The following is an 11,049-nucleotide window of genomic DNA, read 5'->3' on the forward strand; positions in this document are numbered from 1 at the left end:
CGGTCTCGGCGTCAACGCGGAAAGTGAGTGACTGAGCTTCATTACAGTTTGCACATATGTTTTCGTCGCGAATGTTGATCTTCCTTCAAAACAGCCGGTAAAAGAGTTGCGCGATAACGCGCGTCATCACTTCGACATGGAATTAGATCTGGCTTTTGTTCACACAGCGCTCGTCCCGGGTCGAAACCCCCAATGTTACTAGGTCCCCGACCCGGGTTCAATTCGGTAATCAATTCCGGGACGTGGTTGCTTTCACAAAGAAGGCGACCCGGCAATGTTCCGGAAATATTGCGGGTCCGACGTGCAGTGTAAAAGGAGCTATAGAGAGTAATTAATGGTCGAGACAGAAGCCCACCCGGGTGGCGCAGAAGACCACCACATCCGTGCGGTCGAGACAGAAGCCCACCAGGGCGGCGCAGAAGACCACCACATCCGTGCGGTCAAGACATAAGCCCACCAGGGCTGCGCAGAAGACCACCACATCCATGCGGTTGAGACAGAAGCCCACCAGGGCGGCGCAGAAGACCACCACATCCATGCGGTTGAGACAGAAGCCTACCAGGGCGGCGCAGAAGACCACCACATCCATGCGGTTGAGACAGAAGCCCACCAAGGTGGCGCAGAAGACCACCACATCTGTGCGGTCGAGACAGAAGCCCACCAGGGCGGCGCAGAAGACCACCACATTCGTGCAGTCGGGACAGAAGCCCACCCGGGCACGCACAGCAGACCACCACATCCGTGCAGTCGAGGCAGAAGCCCACCAAGGTGGCGCAGAAGACCACCACAGTGGGATTGATGACACAGGAGAGCAAGTCTGGTTAGGAAAGTCTGAAACAGAGAACAGGAACAAGTTAAGGGTGGCCGCCGTGGCCACAACAGGATCAGTCGTGTGCTCAGAGAGTTCGGCCGAGACGTGGAGAGACTCTGGTAGTTCCGTGGTGTTTAGACTGGATTCAGGAAGATCAATGGTGACTTGACTTTGCCCATGAAGAACACTAGTGACTTGATTTTGCCCATGAAGATCACCGGTGACTTGACTTGACTCTGGAGTGTCAACGGTGACCTGACCTGACTCTGGAGTGTCAACGGTGACCTGACCTGACTCTGGAGGTTCACTCTGGAGGGTCAACGGGAACCTGACTCGACTCTGGAGGGTCAACCGTGGCTGTCATCTTGGGCAGTGGTGTTGGGCCGGTGGCCATCTTGGGCAGTGGCGTTGGGCCGGCGGCCATCTTGGGCAGTGGCGCTGGGCCGGCGGCCACCTTGGGCAGTGGCGCTGGACTGGTGACCATCTTGCGCCATGACGCTGGACTGGCGACTACCTTGTACTGTGGTGCTGGGCTGGCGGCCATCTTGCACCATGGCGTTGGGATGGTGACCACCTTGTTCTGTGGCGCTGGGCAGGCAGCCATCTTGTTCAGTGGCGCTGGGCCGGCGGTCAACTTGTGCTGTGGCACTGGGCCAGCGACCATCTTGTGCTGTGGAGCTGGGCTGGTGACCATACTGTGCAGTGGCGCTGGGCTGGCGACCATCTTGCACCATGGCGTTGGCCTGGCGGTCAACTTGTGCTGTGGCGCTCGGCTGGCGACCACCTTGTGCTGTGGCGCTCGGCTGGCGACCACCTTGTGCTGTGGTGCTGGGCTGGCGACCATACTGTGCAGTGGTGCTGGGCTGGTGGTCCTCCTGTTTGCAGACCCCGGTTCAGAATCGGCCATCCCACCGGGAGACACAGGAGTGGCTGGGGCATCCCATGGAAGCCAATGCTGCAAGTAGAACACAAATTCCCAGAAACCAAATGGTTCTAACTGATCCATTTCTATACGAGGTACCGGGTCATCCAGACCGGTGCTGAAAATGTCTTTAAGGGCCACATCATTATATCCCATACCATCCGCCAGGGTCCAGAACACATGTGCCATAGCACCCACCTCATTGCCCTTTTCACGGACAGGTGGTCACTCTATAACCGCGCCAGTTATTCAGCCAATAAAGTTTAGGCCTATGTATTTCAAAATTGTATAGTACTATATAAATTACAAAGGTTTAATTGACCACTTTATTTCAAACGACCCGACCGACCGCAACCCGATTATCATAAAAAATATTTTTGGATGACTCGTAACCGCGGGTGACCGCAGACACCCGCTCATCACTGGCTGGGGAACTGGCTCATCAGTGGTCTACATGGTTATGACAACTAAAAATAACCTACAGGGAACGTTCCCTTCAGGTTATAAAAATAAAATCTAATTTTTTTGATGTATGATTAAATTATGTTGTGCAATTTTCCACTAAAAACTACAGAATATGAATAAGAAATATGACACATACGGGTCAGAAAAGTAATCAAAAATGTTTTTGCAAAGCAAATTAATACCATTTTAAAATGCATGTTACATTGTATCACTTTTCTTATTGTAATTTTTTTTTCTTGTGGTTCAATTTTAAAACGGATAGTAACCCATATAAGAATTTAAATGAGGTTAAATAAAATATAGTATAATATGTGAGAAAACATGAAGGACACGTGTTTATTATGCATTTCAATTTTTATTTAAATGAAAGAAATAATGAAGCAACAGCATAGAAAGCAATATAGGTGTTTGTGTGTATACATACAGAATGCATTCTATATGTCAGCAGACATCCTTGCATTACTGTAGTTTCAACATTGGTTACAAAGAAATAAAAGAACAATGCTACAAAGTCACACCAGAGACCTGAATTCTGCAGGTCATGCGTCTAGATGTGAAACAGCTCCTCAAAAGTAGTAAAGGTTGAATTTGCCATTTCTCTGCTGCAGTCAGGTTTGTTATTATCTGGTAAATCATCATTTACATTTGCCTCAAAATGAATAGGTAGACATTTATTTTGAATTTTACCACAGCCAATAATAACATGTTTTTCCTGAACCTTGACTCTCTTGACTTGCTTCTTATCTGTGATCTCAGCAGTGAAGAAGGTGAAACGGTTCTTGCTGATGCAGAGGTTCCCTTCATACATTTTTCCTCCTGACGAACACACAGCTAACACCTTTCTTGCTTCTCTGAAGGGAAAGAATGACTGAATCGGCCTGTTCCAGGTGTTGATTTTGGTAATGAACTTCTGCCATTCTCTTAGTTTGCGCGGATCATTTGGTGCGTCCTTACGTAGGTGGCGCTTCAGAAAAGTGTCATACGCATTCTGGTTCTCTGCTTCAGTGCAGGGCTTAGATGGGTACCACATGTCCAGCTCACTCAGACTAGTGTGGAGCACCACAGTCAAGATGATCACAAATGACAGCATTTTTAGGATCTGAGGATGTTTGTGTAAATGCAAAAAAAAATAATGTTTAATGCAGATTTGACAGATTTTGTCATCATTAAAAAGTTCAAAGCTATTTTAATGACTACTAAATGACAATTCAACAACAATGGAGAGACTCGTTCTACCAATATTTACCAGCAATAATAATAATAATAATCATACCATAAAAACAACATACATATAAGACAATTATGAAAAACATATTACCATAATTTGAAACGTCCTTGTGTCCGGTCAGATGTTTGTCAGTGCTTTGACTCAGGTTCGGGTTTATATAGGTAGGTGTGCTGTGGGAAAATAATGTTTGCCGTTTGTCCAGAAGGATGTGGCTAAGCTTCTTTTCACACTTTAAAATGAAGCATTGTGGCTTTTGTTTTTAAAAGAAGTGGTAAAACATGTTAAAACTAATATTTAACCAGTTTGAAATATAAACCCATATAGCACAAAACAAAGCATAAAGATGTTTCTTTTCTAAGCTTTATCACCAGTTATTTAAATTTATGCAGCAGAGCTTGAACTGATGCAGTTGCAGACTGAATTGTAGATTAGACAAGCACAGAAAATGTTCAGTTTGTGACTTACATTTTTACAGAACTTTGAACACCAGGGATAAAACTGAGCAAAATAAGAAATAATGCATAATAAATATAATATAAATATGAACTAGGAGGAAAGAATTATAATTTAGTTGAAAAAAAAAGAAACTGTGGGGCTGCAAGTTTCTAACCACATTTTGACTGATGGCACCAATTGTTCATCTCACATTGTGGTTATCCTGACTGAGCTTAGTTTTACTTTGACTCAGTGGAGAAACACCTCATGCAGTATGCACCTTTACGTTTTGACACCTGGTTGTGGTTCTAAAAAGGAAAAAAAAAAAAAAAAAAAGTGTCTGGTCACGTATTTCCATCGGCCACAGACATGTTACTAGGTACTTGTTTCATGATTTGTATTATAAAATTGGTCGGTCATAACTTTCCATGATTTATAAAACTCATTGATCACTTCCATTTATTTTGTATAAAGTCTGCACACACTTTATATTTGTCAAAAATAAATATCAAGATGACATTTTAAATTAATTAAGAGTGTATAATAAACAAGATGCTTCACAGTTGAATAATAATTGCCCACTTCCTGATGCCCTTATTACCATTTAACTACCCAAACCACAGACAGTTGTAAATCAGCAAAGAAGTCAAAAACCTAAATACATTAGCTGTTATACATGTGTACTACATCAGATATGAAATATGTAATCCCCTATGTCAAATACTATTGTTGTCATGTTGTAGCTTTCAATACGTATCAGAATGAATGAAGAACTTTCACTAATGTCAAAATATTGATAGTGAGATCTGAAAGTTCAATGCATCTTAATGCTTGCTCAATGCAATGCAAAAGGCTAATGGTTTATTTTTAAAGCAATCTTGAATCACATGAGGTCTCAGGTTACTGTATGTGTAATGTGCATATGGCTATATTACATATCAAATGAATTGAACTGAGAGAGTTAATGAAAGACAGATGCTTAATAAAAAGGAAAGGTGGTGTCCCACTTCCTGTTGATCTGCTCTGTCTCATGCAAGACCACCAGCTATATAAGCGATCATATAATCTAGCAGAAGTGAAGCTCTGTCTGCATCTGCTGGGACTGTCACCTCTCACAATATGGTAATGTGCTGTTTCTTATTATGCATTGAATGGATCTGTAGGCTGTGTGTCATAAGATAATTTTTATAAGTTAAATGATCAAAGCTGGCTTGGAAGTTAGTGGACATTTGTAATTTCTACAATGCATAACTATTTATTGACTGATTGATTGATTGATTGAGCTTTTTTTTTGCATTTATACAAGCGTCGTCAGACCTTGCTGTCATTCTTGGTCATCTTGACTCTCACACTCCACGCCTGTGTGAGTGAACCAGACATGCTGCACCCACCTCGACCCTGCACTAAAGCAGAAAACAAGTTTAGTTACAACACTTTCCTTAAAAGGCATGTACGCAATGACACACCAACCGATCTGAAAAAAGAAAACTGGAAGAAGTTTATTAATAGAATCAACACCTGGAACAGAACGATTCAGTCATTCTTTCCCTTCAGTGAGAAAGACAATGTGGAAGCTGTGTGTTCGTCAGGAGGAAAGATGTTTAAGGACAACCTTTGCATCAGCAAGAAGCCTTTTTCCTTCATCACTGTTAAGCTTGACAGTAAGAAGAAAATAATCAAAAATGTCAACCTTCAAAAACAGCATGTCATTCTTGCCTGTGATAAATTTGCCAACAAATGTCTCCCTGATCATTTTGAGGCAAATACAAAAAAAGATAAACCAGATAACAACAAACCAGACTGCAGTAAACTGAATAGCAATTTGTTTTATGAGGAAGTGTTTCCCTGGCTGTAATGTAACAGTAGACAAATGACCTGCAGAAGTTTTATATATTCTTTTTTTTTTTTTCTTATTCTGTGGGTTGATGAAATTGCTGATGTTGAAAATATGAATAAATATCATATACATTAAACAACTTTCTTACTATCATGTTTCAGCAGCAAGCTTTCTTATTCAGAACACAATAAAATTTTTCTTTGATTATTTGTTACAACTTCACATTCATAAATGGATATATTCTAATAAGAAACCCAACTTTATGGTTTTGATGACTTTGAGCTGTTAAGTCAAATTATTTGTCTGGTATATTTTACTTTTATTTTTGTATTTCTAAATCCTGATCGCACCTTGTAAGTTTCACAGGACATGCAGTATAAAGTGCCACCAATTAGCAGCAACACTACACTAGTGTCAGGAGAGAGAAGCGAGCACATCTTACACATCTAAACTGATACTCCACAAAGATTTAGGATTTATTTGCAATACTTAGATTTTACAATGAAATAAGTTAGAAAATACGCAGTTATGGATTTAAAGGGGTCATGAACTGAGAAACCAAAATTCCATTGATCTTTTGACATAATAAGAGGTCATTGTAACATAAAAACATCCAGTAAGTTTCAAAACTTTGTTGTTAGTCTTAAAACAGCTTATATTTAAGGCACTCTGCCAAAACTACAGCTTTAGGAATGTTCTACTCTATGATCTATTAGTAGTGTGGATAACACCGCCTCCGCAAAAGAAGATCAATGCCTACTCTGATATCGCTGTCTGTTTAGCCCTGCCCACAGATCTGCATGCATTGTTTACGAGAGGGGAACAAGCAGATCAAGCACAAACCAAATGATAAAAATGGCTCTAAAGTAAAGTGCAGTGCCAAGTTGTGGAAACACAGTGTTTGCATTCAATAAATTAGAATGTCATGGAAAAGTTCATTTATTTCAATAATTCAACTCAAATTGTGAAATTGGTGTATTAAATAAATTCAATGCACACAGACTGAGGTAGTTTAAGTCTATGGTTCTTTTTATTGTGATGATTTTGGCTCACATTTAACAAAAACCCACAACTAAAAATTTCAGCAAATTAGAATATGGTGACATGTCAATCAGCTAATCAACTCAAAACACCTGCAAAGGTTTCCTGAGCCTTTAAAAATGGTCTCTCAGTTTGGTTCACTAGGCTACACAATCATGGGAAAGACTGCTGATCTGACAGTTGTCCAGAAGACAATCATTGACACTCTTCACAAGGAGGGTAAGCCACAAACATTCATTGCCAAAGAAGCTGGCTGTTCACAGAGTGCTGTATCCAAGCATGTTAACAGAAAGTTGAGTGGAAGGAAAAAGTGTGGAAAAAAAGATGCTCAACCAACTGAGAGAACAGCAGCCTTATGAGGATAGTCAAGCAAACTTGATTAAAAAATTTGAGTGAACTTCACAAGGAATGGAATGCCTTCACTGAGGCAGGGGTCAAGGCATCAAGAGCCACCACACACAGAAGTGTCAAGGAATTTGCTGAACCACTGACAATGTCAGAGGCGTCTTACCTGAGCTAAGAATTCAAGTTTATTCAAGTTTATTTGTATAGCGCTTTTTACAAAACAAATCGTTACAAAGCAACTTTACAGAAAATTATGTTTCTACAATATTTAGTAGTAGCTAGTAGTTTGTGCACATTTGACAGGATTTTAGGATTTAGGACCTAGGACGGATCCTTGTGGCACTCCATATTTTACTGATGATAAATAAGATGACTCCCCATTTAAGTAAACAAAATGGTAGCAATCGGACAGGTAGGATCTAAACCATCTTAGAGCCTGCCCTTGAATACCTGTATAGTTTTGTAATCAATCTATGAGTATGTCATGATCTATGGTGTCGAACGCAGCACTAAGATCAAGTAAGACTAGAAATGAGATGCAGCCTTGGTCTGACGCAAGGAGCAGGTCATTTGTAATTTTAACAAGTGCAGTTTCTGTGCTATGGTGGGGTCTAAAACCTGACTGAAATTCTTCATACAGATCATTTTTATGCAGGAAGGTGCTCAATTGAGCAGACACAACTTTTTCTAAAATTTTAGACATAAATGGAAGATTTGAAATAGGCCTATAATTTGCCAGTACACTAGGATCTAGTTTTGGTTTCTTAATAAGAGGTTTGATAACCGCCAGCTTGAATGGTTTTGGGACGTGACCTAAAGATAACGACGAGTTAATGATATTGAGAAGCGGTTCTTCGGCTACAGATAACAGCTCTTTCAGTAATTTACTGGGTACAGGATCTAATAAACATGTTGTTGGTTTAGATACAGTGATAAGTTTATTTAGTTCTTCCTGTCCTATGGTTGTAAAGCACTGCAGTTTATCTTTGGACTGGACTGTTTCCCAGTGGTCCAAAGTCCTCTTTTCAGATGAGAGAAAGTTTTGTATTTCATTTGGATAACAAGGTCCTAGAGTCTGGAGGAAGGGTGGAGAAGCTCATAGCCCAAGTTGCTTGAAGTCAGGTGTTAAGTTTCTACAGTCTATGATGATTTAGGGTGCAGTGTCATCTGCTAGTGTTGGTCCATTATGTCACTGCACCCGTTTACCAAGAAATGTTTGGAGCACTTCATGCTTCCTTCTGCTGACCAGCTTTTTGAAGATGCTGATTTAATTTTCCAGCAGGATTTGGATTTTTCCTACCCACACTACCAAAAGCACCAAAAGTTGGTAAATGACCATGGTGTTGGTGTGCTTGACTGGCCAGCAATCTCTCAAAGAATCTATGGGGTATTGTCAAGAGGAAAATGAGAAACAAGAGACCAAAAAATGCAGATGAGTTGAAGGCCACTGTCAAAGAAACCTCAAACTGATCACCTCCATGCCACGCCAATTTGAGGCAGTAAATAATGCAAAAGGAGCCCCTACCAAATATTGAGTACATGTACAGTAAATGAACATACTTTCCAGAAGGCCAACAATTCACTAAATTTTTTATTATTATTATCATTATTATTGGTCTTATGAAGTACTCAAATTTGTTGAGATTGAATTAGTGGGTTTTTGTTAAATGTGAGAAAAAATCATCACAATCACAAAAAGAACCAAAGACTTAAACTACCTCAGTCTGTGCACTGAATTGATTTAATACACAAGTTTCACAATTTGAGTTGAATTACTAACATAAATGAACTTTTACACAACATTCTAATATATTGAAATGCACACTCTCAAACATACACAACTATTCACAGTGGGTGTTTAAGTACAATCTGCCACACCTATTCAAACAGCATTTTGATAAAGGGGGGTTAAAATAGGACAGAAGATAGTTTATTACTTCTAAATTACATTAGCTATGTTTTTTATGTAAAAACTTGATAACGTAATAAGTGGACCTCAGAGAAATAAAAAACGAAGACAGTTCATGATGTGAACTTATGTTACGATTAAATAAAATGACATTTTATTATACATATACAGTAATTGTAAAATCAAACTTTCTATCAAATAGCCCAGTAGATTCAATGTTTTCTTAAGACATCAGTAAAGATAGTAGGATAAGCTAATTGCTCTAAATGTCTTCCAACAGGACCATATGAGTCATAATCCTCTGGTTGTAATATTGGCTCACCAGCAAAACTGAGGGAGCTAAAAAGGCTGACGTGTCATAACAAGTCACAGTATTTTGGTCATAGAATTGAAGATTGAAACTCAAAGAGAGAAATACACACCAGACAGAAAGAAAAAAAACACGACTTCGTTTAGCTAAAGGAAGCGAAAATATAGCCTACTGTTCAAAAGAAGAACTTCACAAACATAGACACCAGCACGTAGGTCTGCAGCTCAGCATGTCGGTAAGTGTCACCCAATGTCATCTTTCATATTAACATATCTAGAGTGGCATGATTTCAGAAAGAGAACCACACGCATGCCACAGACGCCAGCAGAGCTGTGGTTAAGCCCATATAGCATGCTATTTTTAAATGACTTTGAGAGGACCTGAGCTTTGGAACTGCGTCTCCAAAGCAGGATATTTTTGAGGAATTTCTGCCTTTTCTCTTTCTTCACAACAGGTCTTCAAAATGAATGCTTTTTTGCTACTTGTGGCTTTTGTTTTGCCTCAAAGTCTCTCAGTGGATCCGAACTCTAAGCCTTGTATGCCAGCGAAGTACAACAACGCTCATAATGTTTTCCTCAAGCGCCATATTCCCGAGGACGTCCCTAAAACGTGGGACAATAACGCTTGGGAAACTTTCCTGAGGAAAATTCATACGTGTAGCAGACCGACGCAGTCGTTCTTCCGTGCCAGCGAGAAACAGCGAGTGGAAAATGTGTGTACTAAAGCCGGGGGTAAGACCCTGTCCGGTAACCTGTGTATCAGTAAAGAGAAATTCTCCTTCGTAACGGTGCGGATCGATGTCAATGAAGGCTTGTGTGGGATCAAAAACATCCGCAATGAGACCAAACACATCATCCTCGCCTGTGAGCAGATAGGAGATGCCTGTCAACCTGTTCATTTCGAAGGAAACCCTGAAAACACAGCACCAAGCAATAACCAGCTGGACTGCGGCTCTAAGGGGAGCTCGGGGACTAAAACTACTGTGATAAATGTGTTTGCTTTCCTGTTGACTTCGGTAGTGATGGTTTACATTTTGTAATAGTCAAAGCTATATTTGTAATGCTACTTCTTAAAAAGCATGTACTTGTTTGTTGTGTTCGTAATTGTTTGCTTTTAATATTTGTTACAATAAAACCATTTTAAACATATAAGGTGTGTTAATATCTGTGCATACAAATAAATGGGCATATTGGAAAGATGTTACCGCAACAACTGAATTATTTAATGGCATAACAATACATGCACCTACCTTATTTTATTTGGGCCATGTTTGATTAATGAGCAAATTCCCTCTAAAAAAAATTGGTGTAGATTTGCTCCATGGCTCTAATTTGTTTTCCAATGTTTCTGTGAAACAGGTGGTTCGGTGTTAGGAAGTTTAGGTTGAAACCATAACCAAGACGTCCATTTTAAAATGCAGAAGTGAGGCTATGTTGTGGTACTGGGTGACACAGAACATTAGTAATTGTATTGGGTCATGATCTTTCATAAGATGACATTATTATGGGATTAAGGACTACTGTAACATATCTTTTTGCAGTTGTAACACTAGTTGGTGTAATTTGTAAGAGTAAGTTTAGTCTTAATAAGAAAGAAAGAAAAAACAGTGACAAGGCTACTAGGGGAGGCCGGGTATGGTTGTAAAACTTTTTATTTCAACATCTGTGACTCGCTGAATTTTTGAGCTGGAGTGCTCAAAATTATACAAGTATCCATATACTTTATGTTTTCTACAAAAGGCACAAA

General features: G+C 40.0%; 1 long non-coding RNA gene across 3 annotated transcripts; it reads right to left on the reverse strand.

The window, feature by feature from the left end:
- Positions 1 to 2,541: 2,541 nt before the first annotated feature.
- Positions 2,542 to 9,751, reverse strand: LOC113116323 (uncharacterized). Of its 3 annotated transcripts, XR_003294007.1 has the most exons (4): positions 9,476 to 9,751; positions 5,179 to 5,515; positions 3,517 to 3,655; positions 2,542 to 3,297 (listed from the first exon to the last, which is right to left on the reverse strand). It is a non-coding gene; the product is annotated as an uncharacterized LOC113116323 (long non-coding RNA). The 3 variants fall into 3 exon arrangements; XR_003294006.1 differs by lacking the exon at positions 9,476 to 9,751 and having other exon boundaries at positions 3,517 to 3,596; positions 5,179 to 5,769; XR_003294005.1 differs by lacking the exon at positions 9,476 to 9,751 and having other exon boundaries at positions 5,179 to 5,769.
- Between the last annotated feature and the right edge of the window lie 1,298 nt (positions 9,752 to 11,049).

This window comes from Carassius auratus, chromosome 16, assembly GCF_003368295.1.
Source record: "Carassius auratus strain Wakin chromosome 16, ASM336829v1, whole genome shotgun sequence".
NCBI classification, from domain to species: domain Eukaryota; kingdom Metazoa; phylum Chordata; class Actinopteri; order Cypriniformes; family Cyprinidae; genus Carassius; species Carassius auratus.